Raw genomic sequence first — 6,759 nt, 5'->3', positions numbered from 1 at the left:
AGGATCCCTTAATCCTGTCATGTTCCATGAAGACGCTTGTGTGCTCATGCCTGTCTCATGAGCAGACCTAAGTCAGCGTCTGCTGATGGGTTAGAAAGGTCCAGCCCTGCTGTCTTCAGTGGCCACCAATGCTACTATATAACGGGTTGGGAGACCTGGTTCTAGCCCTGACTGTGTTGTTCCTGATTTCAAATGAAAATTGAATCAACACATCCCCCCCCCCCCCCCCCCCCCCCCGCCTCTTGGGTCTCAATGTCTTCAACTGTAAATTAAGAAGTAAAGCATTTACCCAGCTCAGCTCCTGCAATTGCCTTAAAATTCTATTTTTAATTCCAGGAAATCTACAAAGGCTTACCCTAAGCATGTGTTAAGGACCCAAGTATGAGTAAGATTTAGTTTCTGCCACCCAAGAGCTCAGAGTCTAGCCCCAGATGAAAACAAGAAATACTTAATCGCATTGTGTAACAATGTGGCAATTAGAATTTAAAGGCATCAAGAGAGCAGAGAGGAAAAAACGTTTTTTTGGACTTTAGGGAGTTTACCCAGAAAATGTTTTGGTTATTTTTTTATCTTGAATTAATCCAGATATCTGTTGAAACTTATTATGTACCAGACATTGGGTATAAAGATACAATGATTTAAAAAAATATATATTTGTCTTTGTGGATCTTGAGAAAGTTCTATGAGTCATAAAATAAGATGAATAAGATGTTGTTGCCGGCATTTCAGGCAGAGAGAAAGAATGTGGAGAAGGAAAGCAGTGGGACGTTCTGAAATTTCTAGTAACTTACCCTGGCTCCAGTATTGGCAGCTTGGGAACAGGGGCCAGGCATGTGGCTAGCAAAGTGTATTGCGATTAGAATGGTGAGAGTTTGATAGATCAGTTGGAGACCAGCGTCTCTATACTAGAGGAGAAATAGTCAAGGTTGATGTTAAATCAGAAAATGACATGGTTGGATTCAGTTTTTAGAAAGGTCACCCAGGAGGTCAAATGGAATAAATATCAGTGAACTTCCAAGGAAAAAGAGTGAGCACCGTCGCCTAGAGAGATCAAGAAAATTATAAACTTTATAGTGATGTGTGACTGATGCTATACATGATTGATAGTGTACTTATTATTCCTGATGAAATTATACAGTGGCCATTGACCTGCCCATTCTCAACGGCCAAATTCCTGACCTTTGGAACCTATTGTAGTGCAAGATAAATTAGATATTTTATACCAAGTGCCTCCATATTTACGTGTATTGACAGTAATTCTTAGGTTGGAAAAAAAAAAAGCATGCAGTAGGAAGATTTGAATGGTGATCTTCATTCATTTACTTTTTAGCTATATAACCTTAAATGAATTTAGAATCTCTTAATTATAATGTGGAATTATAATCTGAATTTTACCTAATATAAAAACTATACAAGATGTATATATATATATATAAATGTGTGTATGTGTGTGTGTGTGTGTGTGTATGGCAACTAGTTCAATATCCTACACATTATAAATACTTATAATTGTTATTAGAATACGGCCACAAAAAGCAATTCAACATGCAATAGGAATGAGAATAATAGGTAAAATACTACAGTATCAACAAAATGTATGGGAATTATTATACCTACAGTTGAAAAAAATGGTTAAATACAGTAAGTAGCTATGATAAAATATGTGTAAATTCAAACCAGAAATATAGAGCTGCAGGGAAACATGTGAACCAGTCCAGTTGGTAGCGCAGTCAAATCCAGTTCCTGCCTGCTGTGAATGCTTTCCAGATCATTCTCTATCTTGAAATGTATTAGCCACTCCTTCATTCACCTCACTGCTCATTAGCACCTGCTAAGTGTGAAGCCCTAAGCCACCCACGGGTTGTTGCTCAAATAAATGGTTTTTGAGAAAGACTTCTAAGACTACTATATCATTCACATTAAGGCTGTTGCGTATCGCAAGCGAAGACATTCATTTTTCCTATGCAACGCTTACAGAAAGCCATACCTAGGCTCAAACGTCCAGGACAAATTGTAGAGATGGCTACCTCATGCTGATGTTCAGGCTGTGGGCTGCACAGCTCCAGAACATTTCATTCCCACTGAGGTCTCTATGAACGGAAGCCCTGGAGTTGTGCGGAATGGTCTTCTTAGCCACACGTGGAACCCTGAGCATGGACAGCCTGAGCTGGAGTTCGAGAACGACCCAACAAGTTTTTCTCTCATTCTCCTCGGTCACAGGTCCAGCAGCAGATCAACCCCCTGTGGAATCCAGTGTCCCACCACTACACCCAGTTGCCCTTCTCCCATAACAGTGATTTCTTTTCTCGTTGTTTAAACAGCTTATGTTCGAAAGGCATTGTTTATTTACAAGGTGACTCCTAGTGTCATCTATTAAAAGGTTCTTGTTTGTTTGTTTTAAGGTGGCTTTGCAGGAGATGTGCTTTTCTCTCTGGATCAATCCTGCACTGGGAAGAATCCAGTATATAAATACAGAAGAAATTGCCATGTTGGAACCATTTTCTTTTTGTGCATGCCTTGGTTTGGTATCGCTACTTCTCACACAGAAACATAGTTATGGAGTGCTTGATTACAAGTGAAGTGAATACAGGGAGGGTTTTGTTGGTGCTCTTAAACTAAAGGAAGGTGGAAACCCCAGCATTCGGAAACTTTCTGGGTATTGTAAGTTGTCTGCCATCCCGTTACATGCTGCCCAGCGGCTAGTAGGAAGTGAAAGCAGGTAAAATGAACCAGCCAATCCAGGAAGTGTTACACATTTACATATTACTATAAAAATAGATTCCGTTTGAAGGGCGTGGTAGTGAATCTAGTGTGTGTTTTCCATACCTGGCACACAGAAAGACCTCGAGCAAAAAAGCAGCACTGGGTCCAGATCTCATACCCCTCAGTTTCACAAATGTTAGGGCTACGAATGGCACTTGAGTCTCCTGCCCTTTGTGGAATGGAAATAATACCTTCCTTACAAAGGGAATAGGCTAAATGGAATGATCACTTACATCTCCTTCCAGCTTATAAAATCCAACTTTCAGGATGGGAAAAATGAGCTTGTCACCGGTAGACCCATGTCTGAACAATGGTGCATTGAGTTTTCAGTCCATTGGGGCCGCAGTTCATCCAGTTAGGAACACAACCTTGGACAGCCCTGATTGCTCAGATTAGGGCTTGTAAGAACTAATAGGTGCACCAGGCTTGCCGATTTACAAAGCCCTCTTACGTATTTTGTCCCCTTTAACCCTCACAAGGGCTCCATAAGGAGGTTCCGTTATTAGAACCTCAGTAGAAGATAATGTGTCTCAAGGAATTCCGGTGACTGGCTCAGAAGCACACACATGGTGCTGCTGACAGCCAACCCCGCGTTCATCTCATGACACAGCTCTCCACCCTCCACTGCCTTCCCCTTGGCCCTGTTTCAACTTCTTTGTCTCCTTTCCTCCCTAATTTCTTCTGTGTCCACACATCATTCTAAATTTGAAACAATTTGGAGGGTGGCAAGTACTGAGTCTCCTTGCGTAGAATTTCATCTGCTCACAACAATCAGCTGCAAATGAGAAAAGCACGTGTGAGCACAAAGGTGAAAACTCCAAGTAGTTTGCAACTTGTGAGCCCTGGGATGCCCCAGTGGGCTCAAAGCTTAGCCTGTGTAGATAGCATGGAGACTCAGCTGTGCATGGGGCAGCCACTCAGTACTCCACAGACAGAATCAAGGATGTATCTCATCCATATTCATATGTCTTTCCTGTATCCCTGCAATTCACTTTCAAATAGGCATATGCACTTTTGTGATTAATAAAATATAACTCGTAAGATTTCTTTTTCCAGCGAGGCAATTAATAATATAAATATAATTGTGATCACTCAGGACAATATGAAATTTTATACACTCAGGTTGGGTCCCAATACAAAAGGGTTGAGGCTTGTTAGCTCAGTGTTTTGGATTTTTTCTTCTGCCTCAGGCTCCAGCCTGGCCTTGTTGATGACCCTTTCTATCCACAGTGGAAGAGATAAAAGAAAAAAAAAAAGTAATTATTTTTCTTCATTTAGTTTGTGACAAGCACTTCACAAACACTACCTCCCTCATCTTCTTCATGGTCACAGTAAATGTAGTAAAAGATTAACCTCATTTACAGGGAAGAAAAACTGAGTCGCTGCACCAGTGAGCCGCTCTGTCAGCCAATACAGAGAAGGGAAGTATTCACACTCAGTTGAGTCTGTACCCTCTGCCTCTGACTTTTTCACACCACTATAAATCAACTCAGACCACCGGACTGAGTTCTTATAGCCAGAACAAAAGACCACTTACTGGTAGTACAAATGACAAAAATTTATTTCCTTACAGTGTTGGAAACTGAGAGGTGTTTGCTGTCTCCTGAGGCCCTCTCTTTGCCTTGCAAGTAATGACCTTCTCACTGCATCCTCATGTGGTCTTTTCTCAGTGTGTGCTCCCTCCTGGTGTCTCTTCTTCTTAGAAAGCAGGGGTCGGGAACCTATGGCTCGCGAGCCAGATGTGGCTCTTTTGATGGCTGCATCTGGCTCGCAGACAAACCTTTAATAAAAATAAAAATAACATTAAAAATATAAAACATTCTCATGTATTACAATCCATTCATTTCCTACCACTCATGTTCATGGTTGCGGGTGGCTGGAGCTGATCACAGCTGTCCTCTGGGACAACACCAAATTTTTACTGGATTATGCCTAACGTACTCAGGTCATTGTATGGCTCTCATGGAATTACATTTTAAAATATGTGATGTTTATGGCTCTCTCAGCCAAAAAGGTTCCCAACCCCTGTTATAAGGGCACCAGTCCCACTGGATTAGGGCCCCACCCTTATGACCTCATTTAACCTTAAACTGCATCCTCAAAGGCTCCATCTCCAAATATGGTCACATTAGAGGTGAGGCTTCCGCATATGAATTTGGGGTCACCCAATTTAGTCCGTGATAGTCTGTGTTCTTAAATTTTATTACTACAGAGATTATAGAGCATGCTAAGGCCGTACCTCTGTCCTGAGATTTTATTATTGAGCTGAAGCACACAAGATGTACCATAAAGTCAACTGTGGAAACTACAGCTATAAAATATAAACTAAATAAAGACCAACATTTTTTTTTCTCTGTCTCTTTTTTTTTTTTTTGTATTTTTCTGAAGCTAGAAACGGGGACGCAGTCAGACAGACTCCCGCATGCGCCCGACCGGGATCCACCGGGCACGCCCACCAGGGGGCATCCCTCTGTCGCGACCAGAGCCACTCTAGCGCCTGGGGCAGAGGCCAAGGAGCCATCCCCAGCGCCCGGGCCATCTTTTGCTCCAATGGAGCCTCGCTGCGGGAGAGGAAGTTAGAGACAGAGAGGAAGGAGAGGGGGAGGGGTGGAGAAGCAGATGGGCACCTCCCCTGTGTGCCCTGGCTGGGAATCAAACCCGGGGGTTCCGCACGCCAGGCTGACGCTCTACCACTGAGCCAACCGGCCAGGGCCAAGACCAACATTTTGTTTGCCATTTCATCCTTAGAGAAGTCCTTCACAGAAAGTAGGGGAGACATATATGCCTAAAATATGTCTGGAAGTTTTAGAGAAGCAGATGACTCTTTCCAGCCAGGGCTTGAAGGAAGAGAAAAATTTGACTTGACTTTAAAGTCTGAGCAGAACATCCCAAGTCAAGATAAAAAGGTGTTTCTAAGAGAAGCTCTGGACTGTACCAAGTCCCAGAGGTAAGATGCCCAGGCCTGAGGGGATGAGGAACAGCAGTCAGTTAATCTGAGTTGAAAGCAGAGGCTAAAAGGATGAGAGACAAAATTGTTGTCAGACTGTGGGAGGAAGTGAATATTGAGCTCAAATGCTAGGACTTCATTTCAGTGGTCAGATGTTCCCTGGCCAGTGGAAGATCTTTATTGACCAAAAATCTCATGTTATCATGTTATAGTAGAAAAAATTCACTATACTGAGAGACCTAAGGCCATGTTTTATTTCCCTTTGAACACAGAACACTAGGACAGTAAGAAGCATGTGTTGGTTGCAATCATTGTTTTCTGGATAAATCAACCTATGAGTGGCATTCTCTTGGAAGCCTAGTGTTGCGGAAAGAACCTGGATTCGGGGATAGGGCAGACAGACCAGGGACTGGCCCAAATCTGACTGTGCCTCTGTACATTGTGCCCACCCAGGACACTCAGTCCGCACTTGAGTGAAGGGACTGCCTCTTGCCAGCCAGTCTTCAAGTGCTTCCAGGATGTTCCTAAGTGATGATTTCTAAGTCCACATTTTACAGCTAAAATGATTCCAGTGTGTTCTGAAAAACCTCCTTAATTGACTGTTCTCTCTGTCAACCCAATAAACTGCTGGTTTTGCAATAAGATTCCCCTGGCACCTTTCCTGGGAGAAATTTAATGCGAGAAATTCATGCACATAGCAACAAATACCGTAACAATCGCCTGTCAATTAGTTCAGTTCTGTTGATAGGTCACCTGCTCTGCTTCCCGCCCCATGGTAGGCACTGGACAGAGCAGAGTAGACCGCATAGACACTTGTGATGTAATGACAGATGCTTCTCAGACACTGCCCACCTTTCTCATCTGAGGTTTTTCTGTTTTTTCTATCACATTTTTACGTGGGTCATGAGGGACCAAGATTCTCTTACACATATGAGGGGAACACAGTAAAGAGATAGATATATGTACCAAGTTAAATATGGCCACAGATTTTGACAATCCACTCATTAAGGGATGGAGGTCCATTCTTCTCCCCTTGAATATGGACTGGT

The sequence above is a fragment of the Saccopteryx leptura genome, chromosome 5 (assembly GCF_036850995.1).
Source record: "Saccopteryx leptura isolate mSacLep1 chromosome 5, mSacLep1_pri_phased_curated, whole genome shotgun sequence".
In the NCBI taxonomy this organism is placed as follows: Eukaryota; Metazoa; Chordata; class Mammalia; order Chiroptera; family Emballonuridae; genus Saccopteryx; species Saccopteryx leptura.
Note: the sequence above shows the minus strand (reverse complement) of the source record.